This window comes from Garra rufa, chromosome 23 (genome assembly GCF_049309525.1).
Source record: "Garra rufa chromosome 23, GarRuf1.0, whole genome shotgun sequence".
NCBI lineage: Eukaryota > Metazoa > Chordata > Actinopteri > Cypriniformes > Cyprinidae > Garra > Garra rufa.
This window is the reverse complement of record NC_133383.1, coordinates 33,950,129-33,962,179: the sequence shown is the minus strand read 5'-3', so window position 1 is coordinate 33,962,179 and position 12,051 is coordinate 33,950,129.

The window sequence follows — 12,051 nt, the reverse complement described above, 5'->3', positions numbered from 1 at the left end:
ACCACATTTAACATGGGTTACACCTGTCATTTCGCTATATTTTATGTTTGATTTAGCACAGGTTCCCTCTTATACTCCGAAAGTTCCCTTAGGCATTTGTGCGCATGCGCACTACTCATAAATGGTGCTTTATAGAGGACGCACAAAAATACTGAATAAAATCATTTAGATTTAGGTTAAATATAAGATATAGCTTGTGCTGCATGTTAGCTTGCAAATTATGCCCAAGAACATAATTTATTAAGCCATATGTCTTGCTAACAAGAAACAATGCCTCTAACCACAGGTCACCTACGAAACATAATGCCCCGTTTAAGCCATATTCCACTCCACTGAAGAGGTGGAGCGGAAAATGAAAATAAATACCGCCTTTTAAAATGTAAATGTTCCAGCGATTTCATTCCGTCAACCCCTTAGAACAAGAGCTGATTTTAGGTGTTTGCAAGCAGTTTCATTTAAAACGGAGAGAGCTGCCTTCAGCCAGTGTTTTCTGTTGTACTGACATGAGAGTCAAGGCTCCGAGCTCTCGGTCTGCGAACTACATCACTAAGCCTCTTTTAAAAGCATTTAAATAAGAACACTTCAGCGACTGTACACAATGTAAACAGAATATCATTTTAAAGAGCTATATTAAGCGCATATGAGCTGGTTTATGTGGTTTACGGATGAACTTCGGGGCTGGCGTTTCTTCGTCCGTGTTCACAAAACTACATATTTTAAAGGCATTAAAAAAAAAAAAAAACACTCCAGCGATTGAACAGTAATAGTAGATTAGTGTATTGAAAACGTTAAAATGCTTGCTTATTTGTGCTGCATTTTTGTGGAAACGAATAAGCTAGTAAAGACTGTTTCATGAATATGGTCTCATCGTTTGAACCACGTAAGTTCAACAAAGTACGGCTGTTGTTAAAGACCTCACCAACTAATAACTTCTGCTATTTAACTGATTAGAGTTCTCAAAAAATGCAACTGTATTGAACATAGCACCTAATCACTCATTTCATATTTTTTGTTCCCTGTCATTTAGCTGTATTTTCTGTTTGATTTAGCACAGGTTGCCTCTTACGTCATACTCCGAAAGTTCCCTTAGGCATTTGTGCGCATGCGCACTACTCGTAAATGGTGATTTAATAGAGGACGTACAAAAATACAGATTCAAATCATTTATATTTAGGTTAACTATAAGATATAGCTTGCACTGCATGTTAGCTTGCAAATTATGCCCAAGAACATAATTTATTAAGCCATATGTCTTACTAACAAGAAACAATGCCTCTAACCACAGGTCACCTACGAAAAATAATGCCCCGTTTAAGCCATTAGGGGTGGAGCGGAAAAATGAAAATAAATACGGCCTTTTAAAATTTAAATGTTCCAGCGATTTCATTCCGTCAAGCCCTTAGAACACACCAAGAGCTAATTTCAGGTGTTTGCAAGCAGTTTCATTTAAAACGGAGAGAGCTGCCTTCAGCCAGTGTTTTCTGTTGTACTGACATGAGAGTCAAGGCTCCGAGCTCTCGGTCTGCGAACTACATCACTAAGCCTCTTTTAAAAGCATTTAAATAAGAACACTTCAGCGACTGTACACAATGTAAACAGAATATCATTTTAAAGAGCTATATTAAGCGCATATGAGCTGTTTTATGTGGTTTACGGATGAGCTTCGGGGCTGGCGTTTCTTCGTCCGTGTTCACAAAACAACATATTTTAAAGGCATTAAAAAAATAAATAAATAAATAAAACACTCCAGCGATTGAACAGTAATAGTAGATTAGTGTATTGAAAACGTTAAAATGCTTGCTTATTTGTGCTGCATTTTTGTGGAAACGAATAAGCTAGTAAAGACTGTTTCATGAATATGGTCTCATCGTTTGAACCACGTAAGTTCAACAAAGTACGGCTGTTGTTAAAGACCTCACCAACTAATAACTTATGCTATTTAACTGATTAGAGTTCTCAAAAAATGCAACTGTATTGAACATAGCACCTAATCACTCATTTCATATTTTTTGTTCCCTGTCATTTAGCTGTATTTTCTGTTTGATTTAGCACAGGTTGCCTCTTACGTCATACTCCGAAAGTTCCCTTAGGCATTTGTGCGCATGCGCACTACTCATAAATGGTGATTTAATAGAGGACGTACAAAAATACAGATTAAAATCATTTATATTTGGTTAACTATAAGATATAGCTTGCACTGCATGTTAGCTTGCAAATTATGCCCAAGAACATAATTTATTAAGCCATATGTCTTACTAACAAGAAACAATGCCTCTAACCACAGGTCACCTACGAAAAATAATGCCCCGTTTAAGCCATTAGGGGTGGAGCGGAAAAATGAAAATAAATACGGCCTTTTAAAATTTAAATGTTCCAGCGATTTCATTCCGTCAAGCCCTTAGAACACACCAAGAGCTAATTTCAGGTGTTTGCAAGCAGTTTCATTTAAAACGGAGAGAGCTGCCTTCAGCCAGTGTTTTCTGTTGTACTGACATGAGAGTCAAGGCTCCGAGCTCTCGGTCTGCGAACTACATCACTAAGCCTCTTTTAAAAGCATTTAAATAAGAACACTTCAGCGACTGTACACAATGTAAACAGAATATCATTTTAAAGAGCTATATTAAGCGCATATGAGCTGTTTTATGTGGTTTACGGATGAGCTTCGGGGCTGGCGTTTCTTCGTCCGTGTTCACAAAACTACATATTTTAAAGGCATTAAAAAAAATAAAATAAAATAAAACACTCCAGCGATTGAACAGTAATAGTAGATTAGTGTATTGAAAACGTTAAAATGCTTGCTTATTTGTGCTGCATTTTTGTGGAAACGAATAAGCTAGTAAAGACTGTTTCATGAATATGGTCTCATCGTTTGAACCACGTAAGTTCAACAAAGTACGGCTGTTGTTAAAGACCTCACCAACTAATAACTTCTGCTATTTAACTGATTAGAGTTCTCAAAAAATGCAACTGTATTGAACATAGCACCTAATCACTCATTTCATATTTTTTGTTCCCTGTCATTTAGCTGTATTTTCTGTTTGATTTAGCACAGGTTGCCTCTTACGTCATACTCCGAAAGTTCCCTTAGGCATTTGTGCGCATGCGCACTACTCATAAATGGTGATTTAATAGAGGACGTACAAAAATACAGATTAAAATCATTTATATTTGGTTAACTATAAGATATAGCTTGCACTGCATGTTAGCTTGCAAATTATGCCCAAGAACATAATTTATTAAGCCATATGTCTTACTAACAAGAAACAATGCCTCTAACCACAGGTCACCTACGAAAAATAATGCCCCGTTTAAGCCATTAGGGGTGGAGCGGAAAAATGAAAATAAATACGGCCTTTTAAAATTTAAATGTTCCAGCGATTTCATTCCGTCAAGCCCTTAGAACACACCAAGAGCTAATTTCAGGTGTTTGCAAGCAGTTTCATTTAAAACGGAGAGAGCTGCCTTCAGCCAGTGTTTTCTGTTGTACTGACATGAGAGTCAAGGCTCCGAGCTCTCGGTCTGCGAACTACATCACTAAGCCTCTTTTAAAAGCATTTAAATAAGAACACTTCAGCGACTGTACACAATGTAAACAGAATATCATTTTAAAGAGCTATATTAAGCGCATATGAGCTGTTTTATGTGGTTTACGGATGAGCTTCGGGGCTGGCGTTTCTTCGTCCGTGTTCACAAAACTACATATTTTAAAGGCATTAAAAAAAATAAAATAAAATAAAACACTCCAGCGATTGAACAGTAATAGTAGATTAGTGTATTGAAAACGTTAAAATGCTTGCTTATTTGTGCTGCATTTTTGTGGAAACGAATAAGCTAGTAAAGACTGTTTCATGAATATGGTCTCATCGTTTGAACCACGTAAGTTCAACAAAGTACGGCTGTTGTTAAAGACCTCACCAACTAATAACTTATGCTATTTAACTGATTAGAGTTCTCAAAAAATGCAACTGTATTGAACATATAATCACTCATTTCATATTTTTTTGTTCTCTGCGTAACAAGTGCCCTAACCGTAAGTTGGAGCAATGGACCAGTTTCTAGGTAAGTGGAGAACAGAATTAATGATGGCAGTAAATGAACTCACACAATCATGTAAATAGAATAATCCAAAATATATGTATTGTAATTCAACAGTCACAAAAACAACATGGACCAAGATGAAACTAAAAGAAAACAATAAAATGTATACACAACCAGTTAATTCTTTGTGTTGTCTTTCTTTCCTTCTTGTCACAAGATTTGATTTCCTTTTCTTCTCTTAAATAAAAGCTTTAATCTGTTTTATTTGTTTCCTTGGATCATAGTAATTTGGAAAACCTTCTATTTGATCTGCTATGTTTTTGACAGCTATTAAGCTTCACTATTCTTTAATTTAGAGTTACAATTTTCATCTTATTTTGCTGTTATATTGACAATTTCTCACACCATCGTGAGAAAAAAACAAAAAAAAAATACCCATTAACAAAACACACTGGGCATATAACAATTCAATGCAACAGTTCAAGTGAACTAAAACCTCTTTTCACAACTAAAATGTTCAAAAGAAATCCAAATTTTACATTTAACACTCAATAATGTTCAATCAAAAATACCCTTGTTAGGACTTTTCTTTTCCTTAATTGTCTTTTGAAAATGGTGCAAAATGTCCTTTTGGATGTCCAGTGGTGAGTGCAAATTCAGGTAGTTCCTACCAGTTCAAACAAATGTACCGCAAAAGAGAATGTCCAGCTGAAGCAAGATGATGGAACAGAAAGTTGATTCAACGAATCCTCCGTGTGTCACAGCAAAGGTGTATCTTTCCAGGTCCAGAGATCAGAATTCAAGTTTTGGGTGGCTCGCCATCTCAAATCCATGAGAAAAGGTTTCAACTCAAGCAGTAAACCTGACCTGTTTTACCAAAACAGTGTCATTAGCATTCAATGCAATTCCTTTTAAACTTTTCTTGCTCTTTTAAATGTTTACACATCCATATCAACTTCCATAATGAACAAGTGTCCTTTTACTAGAATATTTAGAATGCGCAAAATTAATATTCATAACTAAATAAAATACATCATTCAGCAGTTCACAATAATTCATATTAACATTGTGAAAACGATCTTTTGAAATGTACGACTGGTACAGCAACATAAAATACATCTTTAAAAGAAAATAAAATACAGATAACTCACCAAATCCCGTTTAAAACAATTCGTTAAACATCTTCAGGTTTAGGGAAACTTCACAATCAGCCAACATCGGCGCTCAGATCGTCAATCATCGCTCTAAAATGATTCATCATCATCAACCATCAAGTATTATAAGCTTGTTTTTAACCACATTTAAATGAATTTAAACCATATGAACCTTTTTAATCCTTCTCTCTCGTGCGCTAGTGTTTATCACCTCGTTCTTCCGTGAGTCCTCTGCTTACGTCATACGCAACTCGCGTATGCGCAATACGTCACATTCTCCGTGCGCAATTTTTATAATAATTATATATTTTTTTCCATACATAATTAAATCGCTATCTATTTTTATAGATTCAGTCTGTTAATCTTTTAATTAGAAGAAGTATAATTGCAATAAACAATTATATTCCTATTTATTTTTCTAGGCACCACATTTAACATGGGTTACACCTGTCATTTCGCTATATTTTATGTTTGATTTAGCACAGGTTCCCTCTTATACTCCGAAAGTTCCCTTAGGCATTTGTGCGCATGCGCACTACTCATAAATGGTGCTTTATAGAGGACGCACAAAAATACTGAATAAAATCATTTAGATTTAGGTTAAATATAAGATATAGCTTGTGCTGCATGTTAGCTTGCAAATTATGCCCAAGAACATAATTTATTAAGCCATATGTCTTGCTAACAAGAAACAATGCCTCTAACCACAGGTCACCTACGAAACATAATGCCCCGTTTAAGCCATATTCCACTCCACTGAAGAGGTGGAGCGGAAAATGAAAATAAATACCGCCTTTTAAAATGTAAATGTTCCAGCGATTTCATTCCGTCAACCCCTTAGAACAAGAGCTGATTTTAGGTGTTTGCAAGCAGTTTCATTTAAAACGGAGAGAGCTGCCTTCAGCCAGTGTTTTCTGTTGTACTGACATGAGAGTCAAGGCTCCGAGCTCTCGGTCTGCGAACTACATCACTAAGCCTCTTTTAAAAGCATTTAAATAAGAACACTTCAGCGACTGTACACAATGTAAACAGAATATCATTTTAAAGAGCTATATTAAGCGCATATGAGCTGGTTTATGTGGTTTACGGATGAACTTCGGGGCTGGCGTTTCTTCGTCCGTGTTCACAAAACTACATATTTTAAAGGCATTAAAAAAAAAAAAAAACACTCCAGCGATTGAACAGTAATAGTAGATTAGTGTATTGAAAACGTTAAAATGCTTGCTTATTTGTGCTGCATTTTTGTGGAAACGAATAAGCTAGTAAAGACTGTTTCATGAATATGGTCTCATCGTTTGAACCACGTAAGTTCAACAAAGTACGGCTGTTGTTAAAGACCTCACCAACTAATAACTTCTGCTATTTAACTGATTAGAGTTCTCAAAAAATGCAACTGTATTGAACATAGCACCTAATCACTCATTTCATATTTTTTGTTCCCTGTCATTTAGCTGTATTTTCTGTTTGATTTAGCACAGGTTGCCTCTTACGTCATACTCCGAAAGTTCCCTTAGGCATTTGTGCGCATGCGCACTACTCGTAAATGGTGATTTAATAGAGGACGTACAAAAATACAGATTCAAATCATTTATATTTAGGTTAACTATAAGATATAGCTTGCACTGCATGTTAGCTTGCAAATTATGCCCAAGAACATAATTTATTAAGCCATATGTCTTACTAACAAGAAACAATGCCTCTAACCACAGGTCACCTACGAAAAATAATGCCCCGTTTAAGCCATTAGGGGTGGAGCGGAAAAATGAAAATAAATACGGCCTTTTAAAATTTAAATGTTCCAGCGATTTCATTCCGTCAAGCCCTTAGAACACACCAAGAGCTAATTTCAGGTGTTTGCAAGCAGTTTCATTTAAAACGGAGAGAGCTGCCTTCAGCCAGTGTTTTCTGTTGTACTGACATGAGAGTCAAGGCTCCGAGCTCTCGGTCTGCGAACTACATCACTAAGCCTCTTTTAAAAGCATTTAAATAAGAACACTTCAGCGACTGTACACAATGTAAACAGAATATCATTTTAAAGAGCTATATTAAGCGCATATGAGCTGTTTTATGTGGTTTACGGATGAGCTTCGGGGCTGGCGTTTCTTCGTCCGTGTTCACAAAACAACATATTTTAAAGGCATTAAAAAAATAAATAAATAAATAAAACACTCCAGCGATTGAACAGTAATAGTAGATTAGTGTATTGAAAACGTTAAAATGCTTGCTTATTTGTGCTGCATTTTTGTGGAAACGAATAAGCTAGTAAAGACTGTTTCATGAATATGGTCTCATCGTTTGAACCACGTAAGTTCAACAAAGTACGGCTGTTGTTAAAGACCTCACCAACTAATAACTTATGCTATTTAACTGATTAGAGTTCTCAAAAAATGCAACTGTATTGAACATAGCACCTAATCACTCATTTCATATTTTTTGTTCCCTGTCATTTAGCTGTATTTTCTGTTTGATTTAGCACAGGTTGCCTCTTACGTCATACTCCGAAAGTTCCCTTAGGCATTTGTGCGCATGCGCACTACTCATAAATGGTGATTTAATAGAGGACGTACAAAAATACAGATTAAAATCATTTATATTTGGTTAACTATAAGATATAGCTTGCACTGCATGTTAGCTTGCAAATTATGCCCAAGAACATAATTTATTAAGCCATATGTCTTACTAACAAGAAACAATGCCTCTAACCACAGGTCACCTACGAAAAATAATGCCCCGTTTAAGCCATTAGGGGTGGAGCGGAAAAATGAAAATAAATACGGCCTTTTAAAATTTAAATGTTCCAGCGATTTCATTCCGTCAAGCCCTTAGAACACACCAAGAGCTAATTTCAGGTGTTTGCAAGCAGTTTCATTTAAAACGGAGAGAGCTGCCTTCAGCCAGTGTTTTCTGTTGTACTGACATGAGAGTCAAGGCTCCGAGCTCTCGGTCTGCGAACTACATCACTAAGCCTCTTTTAAAAGCATTTAAATAAGAACACTTCAGCGACTGTACACAATGTAAACAGAATATCATTTTAAAGAGCTATATTAAGCGCATATGAGCTGTTTTATGTGGTTTACGGATGAGCTTCGGGGCTGGCGTTTCTTCGTCCGTGTTCACAAAACTACATATTTTAAAGGCATTAAAAAAAATAAAATAAAATAAAACACTCCAGCGATTGAACAGTAATAGTAGATTAGTGTATTGAAAACGTTAAAATGCTTGCTTATTTGTGCTGCATTTTTGTGGAAACGAATAAGCTAGTAAAGACTGTTTCATGAATATGGTCTCATCGTTTGAACCACGTAAGTTCAACAAAGTACGGCTGTTGTTAAAGACCTCACCAACTAATAACTTCTGCTATTTAACTGATTAGAGTTCTCAAAAAATGCAACTGTATTGAACATAGCACCTAATCACTCATTTCATATTTTTTGTTCCCTGTCATTTAGCTGTATTTTCTGTTTGATTTAGCACAGGTTGCCTCTTACGTCATACTCCGAAAGTTCCCTTAGGCATTTGTGCGCATGCGCACTACTCATAAATGGTGATTTAATAGAGGACGTACAAAAATACAGATTAAAATCATTTATATTTGGTTAACTATAAGATATAGCTTGCACTGCATGTTAGCTTGCAAATTATGCCCAAGAACATAATTTATTAAGCCATATGTCTTACTAACAAGAAACAATGCCTCTAACCACAGGTCACCTACGAAAAATAATGCCCCGTTTAAGCCATTAGGGGTGGAGCGGAAAAATGAAAATAAATACGGCCTTTTAAAATTTAAATGTTCCAGCGATTTCATTCCGTCAAGCCCTTAGAACACACCAAGAGCTAATTTCAGGTGTTTGCAAGCAGTTTCATTTAAAACGGAGAGAGCTGCCTTCAGCCAGTGTTTTCTGTTGTACTGACATGAGAGTCAAGGCTCCGAGCTCTCGGTCTGCGAACTACATCACTAAGCCTCTTTTAAAAGCATTTAAATAAGAACACTTCAGCGACTGTACACAATGTAAACAGAATATCATTTTAAAGAGCTATATTAAGCGCATATGAGCTGTTTTATGTGGTTTACGGATGAGCTTCGGGGCTGGCGTTTCTTCGTCCGTGTTCACAAAACTACATATTTTAAAGGCATTAAAAAAAATAAAATAAAATAAAACACTCCAGCGATTGAACAGTAATAGTAGATTAGTGTATTGAAAACGTTAAAATGCTTGCTTATTTGTGCTGCATTTTTGTGGAAACGAATAAGCTAGTAAAGACTGTTTCATGAATATGGTCTCATCGTTTGAACCACGTAAGTTCAACAAAGTACGGCTGTTGTTAAAGACCTCACCAACTAATAACTTATGCTATTTAACTGATTAGAGTTCTCAAAAAATGCAACTGTATTGAACATAGCACCTAATCACTCATTTCATATTTTTTGTTCCCTGTCATTTAGCTGTATTTTCTGTTTGATTTAGCACAGGTTGCCTCTTACGTCATACTCCGAAAGTTCCCTTAGGCATTTGTGCGCATGCGCACTACTCATAAATGGTGATTTAATAGAGGACGTACAAAAATACAGATTAAAATCATTTATATTTGGTTAACTATAAGATATAGCTTGCACTGCATGTTAGCTTGCAAATTATGCCCAAGAACATAATTTATTAAGCCATATGTCTTACTAACAAGAAACAATGCCTCTAACCACAGGTCACCTACGAAAAATAATGCCCCGTTTAAGCCATTAGGGGTGGAGCGGAAAAATGAAAATAAATACGGCCTTTTAAAATTTAAATGTTCCAGCGATTTCATTCCGTCAAGCCCTTAGAACACACCAAGAGCTAATTTCAGGTGTTTGCAAGCAGTTTCATTTAAAACGGAGAGAGCTGCCTTCAGCCAGTGTTTTCTGTTGTACTGACATGAGAGTCAAGGCTCCGAGCTCTCGGTCTGCGAACTACATCACTAAGCCTCTTTTAAAAGCATTTAAATAAGAACACTTCAGCGACTGTACACAATGTAAACAGAATATCATTTTAAAGAGCTATATTAAGCGCATATGAGCTGTTTTATGTGGTTTACGGATGAGCTTCGGGGCTGGCGTTTCTTCGTCCGTGTTCACAAAACTACATATTTTAAAGGCATTAAAAAAAATAAAATAAAATAAAACACTCCAGCGATTGAACAGTAATAGTAGATTAGTGTATTGAAAACGTTAAAATGCTTGCTTATTTGTGCTGCATTTTTGTGGAAACGAATAAGCTAGTAAAGACTGTTTCATGAATATGGTCTCATCGTTTGAACCACGTAAGTTCAACAAAGTACGGCTGTTGTTAAAGACCTCACCAACTAATAACTTCTGCTATTTAACTGATTAGAGTTCTCAAAAAATGCAACTGTATTGAACATATAATCACTCATTTCATATTTTTTTGTTCTCTGCGTAACAAGTGCCCTAACCGTAAGTTGGAGCAATGGACCAGTTTCTAGGTAAGTGGAGAACAGAATTAATGATGGCAGTAAATGAACTCACACAATCATGTAAATAGAATAATCCAAAATATATGTATTGTAATTCAACAGTCACAAAAACAACATGGACCAAGATGAAACTAAAAGAAAACAATAAAATGTATACACAACCAGTTAATTCTTTGTGTTGTCTTTCTTTCCTTCTTGTCACAAGATTTGATTTCCTTTTCTTCTCTTAAATAAAAGCTTTAATCTGTTTTATTTGTTTCCTTGGATCATAGTAATTTGGAAAACCTTCTATTTGATCTGCTATGTTTTTGACAGCTATTAAGCTTCACTATTCTTTAATTTAGAGTTACAATTTTCATCTTATTTTGCTGTTATATTGACAATTTCTCACACCATCGTGAGAAAAAAACAAAAAAAAAATACCCATTAACAAAACACACTGGGCATATAACAATTCAATGCAACAGTTCAAGTGAACTAAAACCTCTTTTCACAACTAAAATGTTCAAAAGAAATCCAAATTTTACATTTAACACTCAATAATGTTCAATCAAAAATACCCTTGTTAGGACTTTTCTTTTCCTTAATTGTCTTTTGAAAATGGTGCAAAATGTCCTTTTGGATGTCCAGTGGTGAGTGCAAATTCAGGTAGTTCCTACCAGTTCAAACAAATGTACCGCAAAAGAGAATGTCCAGCTGAAGCAAGATGATGGAACAGAAAGTTGATTCAACGAATCCTCCGTGTGTCACAGCAAAGGTGTATCTTTCCAGGTCCAGAGATCAGAATTCAAGTTTTGGGTGGCTCGCCATCTCAAATCCATGAGAAAAGGTTTCAACTCAAGCAGTAAACCTGACCTGTTTTACCAAAACAGTGTCATTAGCATTCAATGCAATTCCTTTTAAACTTTTCTTGCTCTTTTAAATGTTTACACATCCATATCAACTTCCATAATGAACAAGTGTCCTTTTACTAGAATATTTAGAATGCGCAAAATTAATATTCAAAACTAAATAAAATACATCATTCAGCAGTTCACAATAATTCATATTAACATTGTGAAAACGATCTTTTGAAATGTACGACTGGTACAGCAACATAAAATACATCTTTAAAAGAAAATAAAATACAGATAACTCACCAAATCCCGTTTAAAACAATTCGTTAAACATCTTCAGGTTTAGGGAAACTTCACAATCAGCCAACATCGGCGCTCAGATCGTCAATCATCGCTCTAAAATGATTCATCATCATCAACCATCAAGTATTATAAGCTTGTTTTTAACCACATTTAAACGAATTTAAACCATATGAACCTTTTTAATCCTTCTCTCTCGTGCGCTAGTGTTTATCACCTCGTTCTTCCGTGAGTCCTCTGCTTACGTCATA